The following is a 20738-nucleotide window of genomic DNA, read 5'->3' on the forward strand; positions in this document are numbered from 1 at the left end:
GTTTATCTTTTTTCCTTTAATTTTATGATTAGTGCTTTTGAGTCCTATCTAAGACATTTTTGCCTAATCCCAAATCACAAAGATTTTGCTCCTGTGTTTTCTTCTAAAAGTTTATATACTCAAAATCACAGACAGTTCTCAAAAACATGCTAAATGAAAGGAGACAAAAATGACTACATAGCCAATGATTCAATCTATATCCATTTCTAGTACAAAACAGCACTAGTATATAAAGACAGAGGCACTTCAAACAAAAGGGGAGATTTTAGAAATCTAAATCAATGGAAATATCCCATATCTGGATTGTAGTGGTGGTTACACATGTAAATTTGTCAACACACAAACTTAAAATAGATGTACTTTCCTACGTACAAAACACACCTCAACAAATCTGAGTATAAAAAAATTTAATGGGAATTTGGAGCGTGACTGGTAGCCACCCAGTCCTAGGGTATAGGATTTAGGGGATAAGCAAGACTTTGCTGTGCCTCCAGCAAAAACATTCACCTTAGAGTATACGTAACTTCTTAAATAAATATCATCTGATTCTAAATGCATAAATGCCACACAGTCCTTCAAAGACAGTGGTATTACTCAAACAAGCACACTGTACATTGGGCGAGTCTCTAAAGCAAGGTGGCAACTGACTTGTACCTCCAGTCCAGGAAGGACTCTAAAAAGGAGAGAGAGGGAAGGATGGGGCGATAAGAAAAAGAAATGTTCCTTGGCCCAGAGGCTCTGTGAAGCTAAATTTGCAATTTTCTTGGAAAAGGGAAATCATATGGCACTAAAGATGAAGGTTTTTCTCATGTAGCAAGCAGTTTACGTTTCAAAAGAAACAACAAATAGGACACCGTGAGATATAAATCATCATGCCTTCAAATTTGTAAGGACAATCACATACGGAATTATAGAATTTTATAGCTGGAAAACACTCTATATATCATCTAGTCCTAGTAACTTAAAATAAATATTTAATAAATAAGCTTTAGAGAGTTTGAGGCTTGTCTAGTCATATAACTAATTAGTTCTTAAAAACCTGGAGAAAAAACCCAGGCGTCCTTATTCCTGATTCACTGCTTTTGTAAAATTACAATCTCTAGCCCAATGCTCTACACAGAGCAGGTATTTAAAAAATACCCATTGAATGAATTCATGCTAGGTAATGTGATAAAAAATACATAGAATGCATAATTGAATAGAGGGATAAATTTAAATGCAGATATCTTTTTCCCCAGTGAGTTTTGTATATACTTCTTTATGCCATTTCTGCATATTTGGGAGGGGGGAAAAAGCAAATTTTGTTAAATAACTCTGGCAGGTATCAATGGCTGAAGAAAAAATGAAGTGGTAAACTCTCAAGAATTGTGGGATGCCCTTTCCTAGAACTAGTTGAGGACAATTAGTTCATTCTGAGATAGTTAAGGGACATTTCTACCTCTTTACTGAAACATGGAGTGATAATATTTAATAACTGCTTCAGGCCCTATGAATTTAAGATACACTCAGAAGACTAGATTCTCACCAAACACTTGTCTAATCACAATTAAAATCAGATGGGAACATCAGATCCTTCGGTCATTTATGGAGTCATTGTTGCTTTTGGGTAGGTTACAGGAGAAGTGACATGTCTCCATCAAGTGTTCATGGCTTTAGTTATGAAATACCAAGGTGTCATTAAAAAAAAGATTTTGAATTTACTGCATATATGCAATGAACAACATAAGCCCTACACAATATGAACATATCAAAAGTGTCCTATTGATTTTCTATTATTATTCTATAGCCCTTGGGATCTTAATAAATAAATTAATTAAATGATTTATTTTACTCCAACTCTGATGGCACGTCCATTCATTTAATGTAGGAAAGTTGGAGCAAGCTAGGATATTAGCTGACTTGGAGTTCTATCCCAATCAGAGAGCTCCCACAGGTATTGTATTACTTGGTTCTTCCCAAAAAGCCAAGCAAACAAAATAGCAAGATACTGAAAAGTAGCAAGACACTGAGAAACAAACATCTGATTTTACATGTTTTTTCATCAATGATCTAGTTTTAAAGACTGAAAAAATTTGTTACCTGCAGGTAAAATTGGACGTGTCTGGATGCTGATGGTAACCACTTTGAGCACCTCTTGTCATTGCCGAGGTTAAATGTGACTTGTACTCATCTTTTGTTATTGGTATATATTGAGTATTACAACTTTAATAGTTTTTTTTTTCTTTTCTTTAAATGTGTATACATTTTTTTGGCACCCTCTGAATATGCCTATGTACGGATGCTTTAAAACAACTACAACATGGATTATACCAGCAAGACAGAAACAATACAGAAAACCACTAATTAAAACGGGAGTTATAAATGTTCAACTCAATATATGTAACAAAATTAATTCATTTTATCTCCTGCTTACTCCATCTCTCTAGTCACCACCTTAACTTGAATATCCAAGGGCTTATTTCACTCCTGTTAATGCACATTGTCTTCACATCTGAAAAATAATAATCTAAGAGTTGTATATATGGATACAGCCTCTAAACAAAAAAGAATAAAAGTCCTATAAAATTACGCTTTCTGAAGTCAGACTATCACTTTGTGCTTTTCATAATGTGTTACAAGTAAGAATTTCAAAGACTTATACAATGCATATTTGTGGTTGAGTTAGAAGTCATTTCCAAGGTAAAAATTCACTTACGAGGAAAATAAAAATGTCTAAGAGTAAAGTTTGTCAAAAATCACTGGTGCTTTAATATGAAACTGACGAGAAGTAACACATTTGAAAATGTTTTATTTAGACCTGCTGAATCTTTAAAACATCAGACTATTGAGAAAAATCTCAAAATAGAAAATAAAAATGCTACAGTATATGGTCTGCTAAACTGCTAGCTTTTGGATACATATTCATGTTATGACTATATATCTTAAGATAATATTCATGAAACCAATTTTGTGTATTATTAGAACTACAAAAATCATATAAGGAAAGCATTTTACCATTTTGAAGAAAACAATGAAATTGTGTCTATTTTAAAATGGATTAAACATGAGCACTATAAACACTGACATTTGTTACCTGCAGGTAAAATATTCTGGAAATTGTTTATCAAATAACTCAATTACGTGACTTATGCTGTTGGATAAATATTTCATGGATATATATTTGAAAATAGCTAATGAACTCCAAAAATAAAGGTGTACCAACAGATGTAGCCAGTGGGCAACTGCCACCCCACACTGAGAAGATATTTAACTTGCTCACTGCACTTTGCCAGACAGATCCTCTGTCATCATCACATCTTAATCTCCCAGTAAAACACTTGAAAGAGCACAATCCATTTGTAATCATTAATAATCTTGAATACCCCCAAAAAGGGGCCTGCCGTACTAGGAAACGTCAACAACAAAGTAAAAATAAAGTTACTGAAAATACAAGTACCCTGTCAATTACTGGCTTTGTATATGTCAAAATAAAATTATCCTGGTTATTATTCTCCAAGATACAGTCCTGAAACATTCATGGGTTAAGGCAAAATAAGAGAGAGTTATGATAACCATTTTATCATAATAGTAAATCTTTGTTGTTTAGAAGTCTTCACTATGCCTTTAAGTTTAAAGAAAAGGATAAAAACAATACTGGGGTCCTCCCTGTGACATAGACCTTGGATTCTGTGTCTTGGGATGGGGCTTTGGGAAAGACAAAGAGCTAAGAGAAACTCTCCTGGGTAGCTGAACATTTTACGATAAAATGGATCCCACACAAGTCTTATCCCAACTGATAGTATAATCACTCTGACTGTTTATAGCTAATACCTCTTAGTACACTCACCAGTATGCCAAATATTCCAGGAAATAGTCTTCCCAAACACATCGGGCTTCTTCCCTCTCTGCCTTTCCAGCTGTGTGTATCTAGCCTGCATGAAATCCTTCCCAGGAGTCTCTGTGCAAGGTCCAGTGCTACACCTGAGTATAATCCTTCCCGGGCTACAGAAACATCTGTCCTCTTTGCAATTCCTCTCACACTGACTTGCTCTTCATTTATTTCCTGTACATAATCATATATTGCCTTAGATTGTTTTTAAACGGTGTCTCCTAATTATAATTACACTTACTTAATACATGCTTTGTTTGTACCAAGTACTGTGCTTAACACATTTAACCCTTAAAGTAAGCCCATGAATCAGACTCTATCATAGTTTCTATTTTGTACATGAGGAAAAAGACTTACATAGTATGCAAGGGCACAACACTCTACTCAGATACAACATGCACTCACATCTTAAAGCTCTCTCCAAAGATCTTGTTCTCTGCCACTGTGAAATATGACCTCATGTAAATGCCTGTTCTCCTCAGTTAGACTGTAAGCTAAGGTCAAAGAAAGTGTCTTTTACTTCTTTCCAGTACCTCACACCACTTAGCATAGGGTTAGGCAGGTTTTAAGAGCTCTCAGGGAGGGAAGGACAGAGAATGTTCCAGAATATTTCCTACAGGGTATATAAAACGTTCCGTTGGGGCTTTATCTGTACCATACATTCTTAAAGATCCAGTCAACTAACGGCAGAAATGAAATTCTTCAGAAGTTGGTCTTTATCTGTAAACAGGAGTACAGTCAAAGTGGCAGGCTTCTCTCATGAGACATTAGCTCCTCTTTTGTTTCGTATTTTATTAATTTTACTCAAGTCTCTCAAAACCCTGCAGTAAACAAGTGTTATTTTATTTTCTATTCTTTAATAACCTTGTATATTTCGTTTTCACTAAGTAGACGAATGTTTACAAAGGACAAATAAAAGGTACCTCCCTTTCCCTAGTAAGCACAGTATTAAAAACCGAGGCATACAGCCACATCATTCTGTATAGCAAAACTTGCACTAAAGAAAGAGCAGGGCTGAGGGGCTGCCTCTCCCGCACAGTCACATCTCTGAAGCCCCACAAAGAGAGAGCAGTAGAGATGTTGGAAGGGAAAAGCCATCTGAAAATAAATTACACAAAAAACCCAACTGATCATATTCATATATAATTACCAGCAAAGTTTTTACTAGCTTTATGGCATTCCAGGTAAAGGAACACCAACAACAACACATACCCCTTTCTACACCTGTGTTCATTAGTAAGCAATGTAACCATTCAAATACCACAGGACTGAATGCAATTCTGTATCAGACTGACTGCAATTCTGTATCAGAACGTTGGTAACACTCATAATTCAACTCAACTTCTCCCACATGGCTTAAGAGTCAGCCAACCCATTAAAGGAATTGCATCACTACCAAGGGGAGTCAGGGAAAGGGGTGGGGCAATCATTCCTAATATCGCACACTTCCCAAAAACTGATACAGATGATTAACTGTATCAGCTCTTCATCAAATCAGCACTCAATCACTTTGAAAGGTGATTCTCTTCATCTCAACTCCTACTTCACATTCTCATAAAATGCAAAAGTGCATATTGCACTACTGGCATATAATAATTTAAATGAAAAGAAATCAATAATTTGCTCCATAGCATAGTTTCTTACTGGCAGCTTCATTGATTCCACCATTAATTTCAGTCCCTCCCCCACACACTCATTAAACATAAAACACAGCTATTATACAGATATTAAGATTTTGAGGTTGTTTTTTTTGTTGTTGTTATCTTTTTGGTTTTTTGCTTTTTATGTTTGTTTGTTTGTTTGTTTTTTAAAGGAAACTATAGACAGGGCAAAATATAGGCTTCTAAAGACTCCATTTCAGGTTTATACTATTTGTTGGACCTTGCTGAGGCATAGCTATCCCGCCATATATAAATAAACTTTTTAGTAGCAATGCTTGCAAAAAGAAAAGCTGCCAAATTACTCTTAATATAGATAACAGAAGGGGTTAGAGTGTAAACTACAGAAGGCAAAGTGAAATATATCATTTGGTGAAAATAAGTGGTGCAAAAGTAACTGAAATTTTAAATTGTTAATAATGGTCCCAGAGCTAATAATTCAACTTTTCCAGTGGTATAAACCACAAAGAGAATGACACAGTGTATTTCTCTTCAAACATCTCACAATTCCTGTAAGGTAGATGAGAGGGGGTAAGGGTATCTGCTAAAGGTTAGAATGCAGCTAATGCTATCAAAATGGTACATGTATAAGCCTGTGGAGCATAACCTCATTACTCCAAAAACTGTCTCTCCATTGTCCTCCTTTAGAAGTTAAGCCATAATGAACAAAAGTGCATCTCTTCCACACTTCTGCTCCCTATTTTCCCAAATCAATCTACCTTAGTGTTTTGTATTCTGATGAAAACAGTCCATAAATAACACTGTGGTGCACACACATTCAAGTTTAGTGAGTTTCTGCCTTTGAAGTAGATAGTGACAAGACTAAGGACACAAGGGTGCAACTCCAAGCCAAATATTAGGCGGGTGGTTTGAAAATATCATTCCGGAGAGGCCTAGGGGAAAGGACAGGAGTCCCTGCCACCACCCTTCTCCTCCCCTCCCCTCTTCCTCTCTTTCTCTTTTCTTTCCTGGTGGCTTCTCACAGAGACAATCAAAGCAAGGAAAGCTGGATTTTAAATTAGTGAGACACACACTGCGAATATGTAATTCCAAGGAGGAAAAAAGAAACTGCTCAAAAGGGGTGTGGGGGGTTGTTGGTAACATGTCTAAGTGACAACCCTCCCCACCCCCACCCGAATACAACACAAATCCATAGATTCTTCCTCGACCCTCTTCTCCTTTCAGTTCCCAGTACTCTATCCAACTTGACCCTTAATCCAAATAATTTAAGGACCTGCAGGGTATCCGCTGTGCAAGAGTGTGTCTCTCAGTATATGTGCCCAATTTTCTGGAAGCCCCTGAATCCGGACAGTTTAGCAGGCAAGGGATCTCCCACCGGGGAAGAGGTGAAGAAAGGGGGCAAAAAAAGAGGTGGAGACCAGAGGAAAGGGATGCAGAACTGCGCTCTTGGACGAGTGGCTGAAAGGAAGACAGGGAAGAAAGAAAGGGTGGGAAGGAAGTGGGGCTAGGAAAGAGGAAGAAAGGGATGAAAGAAAGGCTGGAAAGGAGAAAGGAGGGGAGAGGAGAGAGGGATGTTGGGAAGGATGAGGGCGGGAGGGTTGGTGAGCGGGGAGGGAGGGGAGGATGGAGAGGATGGGAGGGAGGGAGAGAGGGAGGGAGGCAGGCAAGGATGGAGGATGCTCTGCCCGGGACTCACCTCAGTGGGTCGGTGGGAGTTTCTCGCCTCCTCCTCTTCCTTGCCGGATCCTAGCAGCTGGAGGGGTAATTGCAGAAGGGCTGGAGAGGTGGCGGCGGGGACGAGGGCAGCGGCTGCTGCAGCCGCCTCTGGCCGAGGTGCGGTGCCTCCTGCTCCGCCCGCCAGCCCGGGTCTCCGCCTCACTCGGGGCTGGAAGCGAAGCCGCTCCCCCCCTCCCCCCGCCCGCTCCGCGTCCAGCCCCAGCGCGAGCGGCAGCAGCTCGGATCGCCGCTAGGGGAAGCGCTATGTGCGCAGGCGCGGCCGCTCGCTCCCTCGCGCGCCTCCGCGGCCCCCGCAGCTCCGTGGAACTGAGGGAGGCTCCGGGTGGGATGGCGCGGGCGCGCACGGCCTGGGGAGCGCCGGGCGGGCGGGGCGGGGGCGGAGCTGGGGAGGCGAGGCCGGCTCCGCGCCGCAGGTGGGGGGAGGGGACGGTGGCGAAGGGGACCGCCGAAGGGCGCAGGTGCCGTGTCCATGACAACCGCGTTACTCTGCGGGCAGAGATTCGGAGCTGAACCTCCCCGATCCGAGAGGACCGGGACAGAAGAGACCCGGTGCGGGAGAGGTCCTGGCGGGGAGAAAGGGACCGCGGTTGCAGAGTAGGAAAAAGGGTGAGCCGGAGAGGGCGTGGACACGTGGCGGGAGGAGGGCAGGGCCCCAGTGCAGCGAAGGTAGTGACTGACTCCAGAGGGAGGTTTTTGAAAATCCCAAGGGGAATAGGATTGGACTTTTAAAGGACCTAGACGAGGATGGAAGTGTTCAAAGCAAACGGAGCATTTGCTCATTTAACAAGCCTTTGTTTAAGTACTGTCTCTGTGCAAGGCATTGTGATTCACTAATTCCAAGACTATTACTGAGCCCCTAATTTGTACCAGGCACTCCACTTAGGCATTTTGAGATATCCAAAACACGTTTACTATCCAAATGTGTAACTGTCCTCGAGGAGGTTACACTTCAGTTGGGGGAACTTACACAGAGATTGCAGAGAGTATATGCCCTGCCCACTACCATCAATTGGAGCTTGATGGGGAGGCAATGTAATTGTTAAGGAAGCGCTAGAACAGAAGAGGTGCACAGCTACATCCAATGTGGAGCATAACTTACAGGTATTTCTGTTCTGCTACAATGCCAAGTAACTTTTTTTTTTTTTAAAGCAAGAGAGAAAAAGACAAAGACAACCTATGGCAGTTCGCTTTGACACGAATTGTGTCAACGTGATGGTGCATAAGTGATGGTGCATTCACAATATGCTGCCTGTCTGGTCTCCTCGCCCACCAGCAGCATTGATGTGTTTTCTTATGCCGACACTTGCACGGTTCTATATCACTTGGCGCACGCATGTTTTACACTCCTCCATTGGCTATGTCGACTAGATATATCTCCCTCTGGTTCCCACGCTGGCATCTGCAATTGTTCGAAAATTATGTCAAACCCAATGGTCTTATTTTCTCCAGGCAATGACACTAGAGCTCTACCTCTGTCCATTCCTCTATCTGTCTCTTCCAATATCTTCTTGCCTTACATTTCCTTGTCACCACCACTTTACCAATTTAAAATTCCTGGGAGAAAATAGGAGTCACCAGATGTAGGCTTAAGAAAAACCTCCTTAGCCCACAAGTATGTTTCAGGACCATGGACAGTGGCACAGCAGGCTCCTCCCACAAAGCTTTTTCCTTAGGTTCAGCCTATAGAAACAGGAGAGACTCCAAAGAAGGTACAGGATGTGCTTTAAGAAAAAAATGCTGAGCGCCAAATGATTTATGTGTGACAAAAGATATGAACAGAGTGGAATAACAAAAGAGCACACAGTGGGCTGGAGTAGGTTGGAAGGAAGTAGGCCCTTCAGCTAGACTTTGAAGAAAAAATGGGTGAGATTAAGGGAGGCATCACAGGCCTCTAAAGTGGTAAGAGGGGGATAACTTTGCCAGGAAGATGCCTGAATATAAACAAGGATATTTCATAGTATTGCTACACAGTATCTCCCTGGAGGCAGAGGATACCTCTGATTTCAAATGGTCCAAGAACGTAGAAAAGGTAAAGCAATCTCAGTTAAATGACGTGGAATACTCTCGAGGATAGACTTTTTTTTCTTTCTTTGTTATCACTGTGATTTTTCATTGTCTAGTCAGGCTAGAGGGGATAAACTAAAAAATACAGGCCAAAGAGTTATCAGACAAGTTCATCTCTTTGACATTGAGAGAATTCATTTATAGCTTTGTGTATTGTTTTAAATTAGGCTTAAATTTATAATTCTATGCTTTAGTCAGCAGCAGACAGAAAAAAAAAAACTAATGTAGACCAATTGCTGTCTTGTCAAAATGAGATTTTCCTCTTTTTTGTTTTGTAGTGCCTTTAACAATCTTTAAGTCACATTAAAAATATTTGTAAGGTTGTTGTCCATGCAACTGCTTTAAATTATAGCTCGTAAAAAATAACACATAAAAGCCATCCCTTATTTCTCAGACTCTTGGTCTCACTCACTCTTCCTTCAAAATGCATCAAACTATTTTCTGTCAATTAGATAGTGACAACAAATTACTCAGGCAATGCATTTAAGTCACCAGCAAACAAATGGCAGCTGAGATTTTTGTTCTCTGCCTACAAAGAATTTACTAACTCTTTTATGCTTTGAATAAATTGAAACTGCAACCCCTAGCTACCCTGTGGAAACATCCAAATTGAGTATTATTTTAGCTGTATTTATTTATCTCTGATAACAGTCCAAACACCCTTGTGTAAATAATGGCTATCATTGGATACTAAAAAGCTATCATTTTATTTGTCTTCATTCTAAACCAAAGGGATAGTTTTTTATCTTTATTTCTTTAGTTTTGAGACCGCTTATAAATCTGGTTGTTTTCAGTTTTCTTGATTTAAGTGTTGTCCTTCAATTCAATGACATAATCATATACAGCCTGCAGAAAAACAAGAGGTTTTTCCCTTCCCCATTCATAGTAAATATTTATGCGAACATAAATTAAAAAACAAAAAGAGTATGGTTAAAAGTACATAATTGTGTGCAAATGAAAACGTATAATGTGTAATTAAAACAAATTTAACCTGCAATTATATGACATCTAGATTTTTAGACTAGACACCAAACCAATACTGGCAGTCTAAGTAGAATTATCCCTAGAGCTCATACGGTAAAATGTCAGGATTTTCCACAGTGGAGCCCTCATTCAGTCTGTCAGCTCCTAAAATATTTCTATCAAGTACTCCATTTTTTAAAATAGACTTTATATTTTACAGCAGTTTTAGGTTCACAGCAATTGAGCAGAACGTACAGAGAGTTTCCATATACCTCCTGCTATCACTCAGGCGAGACCTCCCCCACTATTGACATCCAGCACCACAGTATTAGCTTTGTTAAAACCGAGGAACCTACACTGACACATCATTATCGCTCGAAGTCCACAGTTTGCACTAAGGTTCACTCTTGTCCATTCTATGGGTTTTGACAAATGTATAAATGACATGTACCCACCATTGTAGTATCATACAGAATGGATTCACTGCCCTAAAAATCTTCTGTGTTCCGCCGAGTCATCCTTTCCTTCTCCTTAATCCCTGGCAACCACTGATCTTTATGCTGAATCCATAGTTTTGCCTTTTCCAGAATGTCATATAATAGGAATCACATAGTACATAGCCTTTTCACATTGACTTCTTTCACTTGGTAATATGCATCTAAGTTCCTCTGTATCTTTTCATGGCTTAATAGAGTGTTTCTTTTTAGTGCTGAATAATATTCCATTGTCTGGATGTACCACGGTTTGTTATTCATTCACCTACTAAAGGACATTTTGGTTGCTTCAAACTTTTTGCAATTGTGAATAAATATAATATAGAAATTTCACTTTTTAATAACCTCTTAAATATATCAGACCCTGTCACAATATTTGTTATATATGAGGAGTAACCCAGGATTTCTTCTTATATGATTGAGCTTGTTCTCACAAATACATCAACAGATTTTTTCTCTTGCTTAAAAACAGATCAGCCAATGAAACTCTCACTTGTGTTGTTCTCTCTCTCTCTCTCTCTCTCTCTCTCTCTCTCTATATATATATATATATATATATATATATATATATATAAATAATTAAATAACTTGTTTTAGAATTCTTGTTTTCTACTTATTCTATAAACTCTAACTTTCCTTTTTAAAGCATATTTATCATGTATATCCTTAGATAATTGTGCGTGTATGGTATAACAGTATACATATGTGTACACCATTTTTATGTTTGCAAGTAAATATACTGGGTATTTTAGGAGCCATGTGTATAATATTTCTTCATTTTGCATTTTGAAACATTTCAACTGCAACATTATATAGATAGTGGTAGGTAGAAGAATGGATTCCTTAAAATTTCCATGCTCAGTTTCCTTGAACCTGTGAATGTCATGTTACATAGCAAAAGGAAATTCACAAATGTGATTCTAGTTACCGATTTGCAAAAGGGAAATTATCCTGGATTATCCGGATGGGCTCAATATAATCACATGTTCTCTTAAAAGTGGAAAATCTGTCCTTGGCTAGAGCCAAGACATTCGTCAGAGAGATGAGGCAGACAGAGACGAGTCAGAGAGATTCCAAGCATGAGAAGGACTTGAATGTTCTGCTGGCTTTGAAACTAGGGAATGAGGGCAGTTTCTAGAAGACGAGAACAACCCCTGGCCAACAGTTAGCAAGAAGAGAGACCTCAGTCCTACAACCACAGGGGAATAAATTCTGCCAACAACGTGAACAAGCCTAGGGATGAATTGTTCACTGGAACCTCCAAAAAGGAACTTAGACCTGCCAACACTTTGACATCGCTCTTGGGAGACTCTTAGCAGAGAAATCAGGCTAACCCACTAGACTTCTGAACTACAGAACTGTGAGATAATAAATTTGTTTTGTTTTCAGCTGTTCAGTTGCGGGGATTTGTTAAAGCAGTGATAGAAAAATAATATATAGAGATTCTATATCAATTACTTTATCTTCAAAAAATAAAAAACGAGCAACTTCATTGGATGGCACCTAGGAGTGCCTTTAACTTCCAGCGTTACCATGACCTACTTTGTGAAGTTGGGCAAGTTACTTAATGTTTATGAAACTTAGTTTCACATCTGTAAAATGGTTGCAATTTTTATCTATCTTCCTGACTTTGTGGAATAATTAAATGAAATCATATTTGTCAAGTTTCCAGCACGCTGTGGTCTGTAAATGTTGCACTCTTTCTTTAATTAATATTTGTCTATGAATGAATAAATGAATCAGATATTAAAATAAGATTATTCCTCCGTATATGTTGACCACTTTGGATCTGTTTCCATTATCTTCTATTTCCAAATTATCTTTTAAAAAAGAAAAAATAGCCTGTAATATGTCTTCTCATACTAAATACATCACCCCCACCTTCAGTTTCCCTAATAGACCCATTTTTTCCATTAGAGAAAGCTGGGGCTACTGTTTAATACATTTTGAAAATGTATCATTTTACTCTCAAACATTATCCTGGAACAGCATTTTCCAAACTCTGCTCTAAGGTAGACTCGTTTCAGTCTGAATTATTCCAAAAGCAAGGGACTGCAATCCAACTTAAATCAGTTTGAGCAAAAGGGAAATTCTGGCTTCTATATCTTGGAAGTATAAAATGTGTCTTAGTGAGGCTCAGCTAGATCCAGGGGGTCATCAGAACTGTTAATCATGACAAAAGCTCTGATTGGTTTTGCTGGGGCCTTGTGTTTATATATCAACCAATTACTGTGACCACAGGAATGGGACACTCTGGTTCATATTCTCACTCCTGTACAAAAGGATGAACAATTACCAAAAACACTTTGAGGAAGGGCATGGGAAAGCACACTGCACAAACCAAAATTACAGCTGCCCAGTCCATCATTGTGAAGTTACTTTAAAAGTAATTTCCACAATAAAATGTTATTGGTAAATGCTAGATAAAATGCATTTGAAAGATTTCCTTCATGAATACTTACAATATTATAATATACCTGAAGGTTATTGAAGAGAAAGATATCATATGCATTGTTTCTCATACTTATTTGATCAGGGAACCCTCTGTCACAAAGCATCTCTGTGATTTGATTTCTAAGGAACATGCTTGGGGAAAAGTTGACCTTAGCTTTCACCTTACTCTGTTCTTCTTTGATTCTCACAGCTTATTAATGAGCTTATTTCTGTTCTTCCTTGATTTAAAAAGTGTCTGATCCTCACTGCCATTATTATTCTTATCAAAGAACATATAATTTTAGTACTCAAACTTTAACGATAATCTTTTCTATCTACCCTCTTTATCTGGAAGATGGAGAAACTGAGACTTGATGTGTTTTTTGGTTTTTTGTTTTGTTCCCCCCTACCGCCCCAGAATCATGGAACTAGTCAGTTGCTGTATGAGTCATATGGACTAGGTTATGCTGAGGTAGCAAATAACCCTGAAGCAGATTTATTTCTTTTTTAACTACTCAGAGGGTCATGCCGTAGCTCTGTTTTATATCATTCCCTTCTGAGACCCAAGCTAACTGCATAGCCACTACCTGGAATCCAATCCATCATTATTGCAGGGGGAAAAGAAAACAATTAATTAGTCTGACCCAGGAGTAACTTGTGTATTGGATCCCAACAAGTCACATAGCATACATAACTACCAGGGGCATTGAATGGCACAGCACCATGTGCCTGGAAGACAAGAAAACTGAAATATTTGATGAACACTCCTGATCACCACAGTGAAAAAATTTGGGGATGGGATTTTCTGACTGACTTCTCTCTACCTCTTCTGATTTCCAAACATGATTTGCTGATGCATGGTGATAACAAATACCATTTACAGATGATATTTGCTAATATTTGCTAATGCTTAGGACTGTATTAACAGCTTTCCATACATCAACTACTAAGGAGGTCACTAATATTATCCACATTGTAAAGATGAAAATATGAAACACAGGGTTTCTTAATAAGGGTTGCCCTGTAACTATAACACAAAAGGCACCTCCTATGTTTAAGGCTCTGGGTATAATTCTTGCACCACATCATACAGTTGGTAGATGGTGGAAGTGAGTTTTTTAATCCATGCAGTCTAGCTCCAGGATCAACACTGCTTTTCACAGCTCTCTACAACCTCCCCACTGACAGAAGAAAAAGAACTTTCCATGAATCAAAACACTAAGTCCTTAGTTCAGCTCTGGGGTAGCTGAAGCAGATTTATTTCTTTTTTAACTTGTAATGCATGCACCAAAGCATGTTACAAAGGAGATTTAGGAATTTAAAACATAAAATACCAAATGTTCCATCAAACAAAGAAGATGTAAACTACCTGAGAAATGTCTACATTCTTTACTCACAAATGTACTCATGCATGCACACATTCTTTTCCCGTAACATTTTCTCTGAAAAACTGGTCTGATGATTTAAAAATATAAAGACCCCTGAACAAGCAAATCTCCAGTTCTACAAATACTATTGTTCCAGTGTCTGTTTGCATTGTGTATTATCATGATGTCCTCACCAAAGGCTCTGACTCATACTTGTTAAGAACAAACATAAGAGATGGGTGCAGTACAATGTAATGAGAGCTTACAGAGCACACTGTTTATTGCTTATACCCCCTCCATTTCTCTCTTTTCCTGTCCTAACAGCTTCATATTTCTCCACCATGCAGTCCAGGTGCGTTAGGCTGAGGATAACCTCATCTCTGGCTCCAACACTCGGCCTGGTCTAAGTAGAATACCATTAACCTTGTCACAGGCATTGATTCGGAAGTTCAGACCTAAGCTCCTTGTCTCATTTCATTCCCTGGCCGTAGGGTTTGATTTAGGAATGAACATATGATGGAATGTGCACATATGGGACAGAAAGAGAAGTCTTCAATGGCGCCCAAGAAATAAGTTTCCTTTCAAGAGAGCTAACAGAAGGAATGTCCACTTTCATTTGAATATTAAATGGCATAGCAAGGAAATCTTTTAATAATTAAGTTATTCCAGGTCCAGTTAGGAAAACATAAACTATGACAGTTCGAACAAATAGGATTTAATTCAAGGAATTGATTAAATAGGTATTGGAAACATTAGGAGAGTAAAGGAGAGAAAATTAAGCAAACCAAAGATTAGCAACTTCAGTAAGCTTCTACGGGTTCCAGGGTATGGACTATAAGGGAAGAGTTGGTTTTATCAGAGCTCAGGCTGTGAGGTTGGGTGTGTCATCAAGGAGGGACCATCTGAGTTAGTGCTGGAACCATGAAAGGCATTGTCACTACTGCTGAAATTGGTTGTTGAAGAAGTGCATCTGCTTCCAGAAGTTCAGCCATAAGGAAAGAAAAAGATAGATGAAATAATAGTGTCTCCCTCTTTCTGCCTGTTAATATTATCCTTGCTAATCTTCTCCTATGGGCACGATTTAAGAAACTAGTTGGAAATTGAGCCTGGGAAATTTAATATACAGTCTCCCCAACCACAGACTATAGGGAAAAGTAACAAATGGTGTGTAAAAACATGAAAGAAAGCAAATAATCAACACTTTCAACCCTTTGGCTACTCTGCATCTATACATAGCCTTCATACCTACCTTCATTTTTTTTTAATACAACAAAAAATGACAATAATGTGATGCACCTCCTTATGAAGAACTACTCTTTGCATAATGAAAGATGCTCTCACCTTTTCCCCTAAAATGGAAAACACAAAATCCTATCACATATCAATTTGTGAGTTTTCGTTCAAAGTCACAAGTCCACTTGGATATTTTGCCTTCTAAAGCTTAAGTTGCAAATTTTGCCACTATCATTAGTCCTTATATTAAAAAACAGAAAAGAAAATTAATTAACATTTAAATATGTACATATATACTATGTTCTAGAACTCACATATAAATATCTTCCACTATATACTAATCATTCCATGTTTCCTTTGCCCCCAGCCAGGATCTCAGCAACAATGGTCCTTTGCCTAGTAAGGAAGAGCCAAACCTTCACTGCTGAGGGTGTGAATCCTGGTGCAGCTGTCTCTTTGGGTTGTCGAGGCTTCCATTAATTTTCCTACTGAACATGAAAGTGCTAAGAGGCATTCCAGGACACCTCCTCGGTTCCAGACTTAAGTCTTTCCATCTCCTCTATAGAACAGCAACCCAACTTCTGTTTGGTAATCAGGATCAATCACTCCAGAAATCACAGCAACCCCATATTTGTTGTTTCAATGGAATGAAGAGCCCACAATGACCAGGTAGCAGACTTACCTTCCATTTCAATGAAAGAATTATGTCCTGGTTAAAACAGTATTCATTATGGAAATAAGATTTCTCCACCAACAGAACCCAAAATTGTGTTCACAGGGGAAAAAAAAATAGTGAGTGGTTCATTTCGCTTCTTAATGAATGGATTATTGGTACAACAATACTATACTTGGTGTCTAGTAGAAGTTAATACTACATGGTATAGGAAAACACTCCAGATTTTAAAATTATTTTCTCTCAGTTGGCACTGTATCTAATACTTCAGGAAGACATTCTAGGTTTCTGTCAAGGCAGCTACTTCTGAGCCAAGAAGTATATAGTGAGATCAGTGAATTGTATGACCCCATCACTGCCCTTCTTTTACTTTGTAATATGTTCTTGGTTCAGAAGAAATATTGTATGGAATACCTTGATGGTGAATAAGGCACTTCAAAAGTCTCCTGATGTTGGTGCTAGAAAGTGCATTGGAAGCAGGAAAAGCAGAGCCAATATCCAGAAAAGTGTCGGTTCCAATAAGGACAAAATCATTTCCTGCTTCAAGTTGGAAGATGTCCAAAGCAATCAATCTGATACCAGGTGGTTGGTTGGTTGGTTTTCCCAAGGAATTGTGCCCTATCAGAGTTTAAGTCTGACTTCTGCTGTTGTCTCCTGTGCCCTCAGCAAAGATGGTAGTCAAATAGCTTTGGTAAGAGACGGTCCATATCGTTGAGATCCTTGTAGATCTTCTGTGTTCCTTTGCACATGAGCCCTTCGGTAAAGCGCTGGCGAGGGTAGGAAATTGCTGTCAGAAGGATATACACAGACCAGGCTGTTGTGTACACCTTTTCTCTAGGAGTTAAGTGCTACAACTTGGCTTCTGCCATTCAGAAATCCCATCATTTCCACTGAAATCAGGGAGCTTATTTTAAAGTTGGCCCCTTACAGTGTCATCCCAGCCAACAAAAGACAGCCGTCACATAATTCATTTTCTTTAATTTTATTAGGGATAATGCCGAAAATATATAAAAGAAGAGGAAAATATAATTAATCCACTATTATCAATCACTCAACTTCAAAAATTATCAGTTGATAGTCAATTTTGTCTGATCTATACTCGTGTCTACCACCTGAGTCACAGAGTTTTGAGCATTCTTGTACTTCCCTTATTAATGAATTTCTCAATGTCTGAATAAAAGGAGTATTCTCTGGGCTCATCTGGGGAACATAATGGGAGATGACCAATTTACAAATTATAAATATACTGTTATTTCTATCTCCCTATGCCCTGGAACAGTTCTTCATTAAGCCAGGGAAGTTGTACTCTCAAAATCATTAAATATAGGCCACATTAGAGCTACTTCTGTCTGCTTAAGAAAGCATATTGAGTACAGAATCTCTATAAATCGCCCTGTGTACCAAAGTCCTTAGAATCAATTCCTACACATATTCCCCAATTTTAACCTAATATGAGTGAAAAAAATAATAATCTTAAATAATAAAATTAAGGATAAGATTTTGCACTTGTCCCCTGATTTATGCCAAAATCTGACTCAAATTGTCAGTCTGCAAGCAATTCGGCATAGTGGAGATCGGTCTTAGGAATTGACATCCACTTGCAAAGCAACTTCTTTATGGAAGGTTACTACAGGATGTCCAAACAGAAAAAAAGAAAAAAAGGGAAATAAAAAAATACTAATAGTGCTTGATTTGGGAGCTTACTTCTGCTAGCAATAGGGTTCAAGGAGATTTGTGGTCCTTGGATTAATTCATGTCTACCCAGATATCCCTATGTCAAGCCACAGAGTTCCCTTCTCTCCAAGGAAATGCTCTAAACTTCACACAAGATAATGCACTAGAAATTTTACATAAGATACTTAGTGAGGCAATGAAATCAACTTACATTGTAATTCTGTAATTTTCACTTTTAGATCTGGGATGGGATTTTGGACCTTCCTGCAGTTACAATAAATGAGAGATTATTTTATGAGCACAATAAACAGTCTGTGAGTCTCTGACCTGCCTTGAACTAAGAGATTAAAGTCCTGGGCTGCCGATTTCTTTCTATAAGCAATCAAGTACAGTCTCAAAAAGAAAATCTTTCCTTACAGCCCGTGTGGTGATGTTTATGACTTTAGCAATTCGAAGATTAACCACTTGGTTTCCCAAAGTCTTGTCTTCAGTAGGCCTTTCATCTAAAGCAACAACAGATAACAATCTGGTAAATGTGATGCCACTGTATGTCATGAATTAGCAGTTACCCATTTTCTACTGGTAGGAAGGTCACCATTGTATTCAAGTTCTATAAGGTACCTAACCCAAGAAACCCATCGTTGAAGCTTTCTTTTTTTTTCTTTCTTTTTTTTTTTTGGAACCTCCCCAAAATAGAAAGGACTCTGGAGACTTTGTTAAAATAAGGAAGAGCTTTAAAGAATGGAAGAAAATATTCTTTTCCTTCCATGGACTAAAATTCAAACTATTTCAAATCCACCAACATGGCGTTTGATAGGGTTGAGAATGCCAAGTCTTTACCCCAAAGTTAAGGTTTTTGCTAACAGAGCATGATGATGGAAGACGGAGAAGGTAACAAGATTGGGATAAGATGAGCCTGAAAATGCCTGGCATTAGGCATTTTCAACTGATGAAGTGGTTAAGTGTTTCATTGAAAAGGAGCAGATGGGATTTAATCTGGGGTGATTACAAAAGTTTTGGTCTTTCACCGAAGGTTTACTTTATTTATTTATTTTGAGTTGCTCTGAAACAAAGGTCAAGGTGAAGAGGCCATTCAATTTCCAAGGGAATGGGCGGTGCACAGAAATTTGTTGCTAAGACAACGAAATGATCAGAATCAGATTTTGACCAGATAAACACTTACTGTATGTGGTGTACCATACTTGAAAAATTTTGGAAGCAAAATATCAAAAACTACTAACTTTTTAAGGGAGCTGTACTACCAAAATATTTCAAGCCTGGTTCTAAAGAGTCTTTGGTTGCTCAAACCCAGAACAATTTAGCCCCTCAAATTTTTACCATCTGGGACTGGTCTACAAATGCCACACCATCATTAGAAAGGAGATTTTAAATATGGCTATGAAAAAAAAATGGACAAAGGAGACCCACCCTGCAAGTAGAAATGAGTACTGTCAATTTGGCTGACCAAGGATCTCACTTTTCTTGCAGGTCATGAGGTACTTGAGATGTTTCTGTCCAAGAGGGCATGCTATCTGCTGTCACCCTGTAACACCTATGTTTTTATCTCACTAATCTCCTTTATCAATAGAGGTTTATTTTGCTTAATTTCTTGCTGCTGTTTGTTTCTTTGTTTTACATATGGCATTCACTTTCCTTACCACCACAATATGTTGGGGTGAATAGTGTCAGCAAACCAGGAAGAGCTAGAATTGGACCTGAGGGAAGAGAACGGATAAATCTGAGGTTGTGTTCTTTGGGCCTGTCACTCTTCAAAGTGTATATATAGGAAGAACGGTATTGTGAACATTCGGTGGCTAAAATATTGGATTGTGGTTAATATTGCTGAGTACTTACTATTCGTCAGTCTCCCCTTTTCCTAACAGCATGACTCTTCATTCAGGTTTCCATTCTTTCAATATAACCTGTGTGATCAGGAGGAAATTCTCAATCTTAGACTCCAGGTAGTTATCACCAAAAGAAGAATAATTTCTACTTTCTTCCCACAGTAACTGATTTAAGTACATATACATAATGACAAAGATGTGGCATTCTTCTAGCTCAGTCATTTTTTTTTTTAAGGAAATGGCCATGTGTCTCAGTTTAGGCTATGAGAAGAAGTGAAGGTTTGTTGGGTATTTGGGGAAAATATTTTCTACCTTTTAAATGCTGATTTTCTTTTAATGGATATCACGGTAGATGGAGGTGAAACTAGGAATGTTTACAGCTAGTTTGCCACTATGAGGAATACACTCTTAGCACAAAGTGAAAGGAAAAAAGGAGGTATAGGAACTAAAACACAATAAAAACAAAACTGTGGTCACTGAATGACTCTTCCCACCCTGCAGTTTTATGGAAGCCAAGAGTAGATTTTCTGTTACTTGTATCCAAATTTACCCAGACAGTAATAAGCAAGGTTAAGAATTGGATGACATACAAATGCATATTATGAAGGAAATCCCTGGAAGAGATGTTGCGTGAGACACAGCCAAAAGGAAAGTAGTCCTTTGCCAAAGACAAGGGAGAGGAACTGTAGGCAGACTAAGTGCTATTTGGAATACCTTAGTATCCTTATTTAGTGTGGGTTCTGCCAGAAGGACATAGCCTAACTCTATC

General features: G+C 38.5%; 1 protein-coding gene across 7 annotated transcripts in view; it reads right to left on the reverse strand.

The window, feature by feature from the left end:
- Positions 1 to 20738, reverse strand: part of CTNNA2 (catenin alpha 2) — a 1256663-nt gene that overhangs the window by 1039417 nt on the left and 196508 nt on the right. For 2 of the 7 annotated variants that reach the window (XM_033125181.1, XM_033125180.1), the window contains exon 1: positions 7184 to 7527. The exons of 1 other annotated variant lie outside the window; for it this stretch is intronic. The gene's annotated coding sequence lies outside the window, so the exon portion shown is untranslated. Of the gene's footprint in view, positions 1 to 3826; positions 3848 to 7183; positions 7528 to 19979; positions 20048 to 20738 lie in introns of those variants that run through there. 4 more of the 7 variants (XM_033125186.1, XM_033125185.1, XM_033125182.1 and 1 more) reach the window with 3 other exon arrangements.

Source organism: Rhinolophus ferrumequinum, chromosome 13 (genome assembly GCF_004115265.2).
Source record: "Rhinolophus ferrumequinum isolate MPI-CBG mRhiFer1 chromosome 13, mRhiFer1_v1.p, whole genome shotgun sequence".
NCBI classification, from domain to species: domain Eukaryota; kingdom Metazoa; phylum Chordata; class Mammalia; order Chiroptera; family Rhinolophidae; genus Rhinolophus; species Rhinolophus ferrumequinum.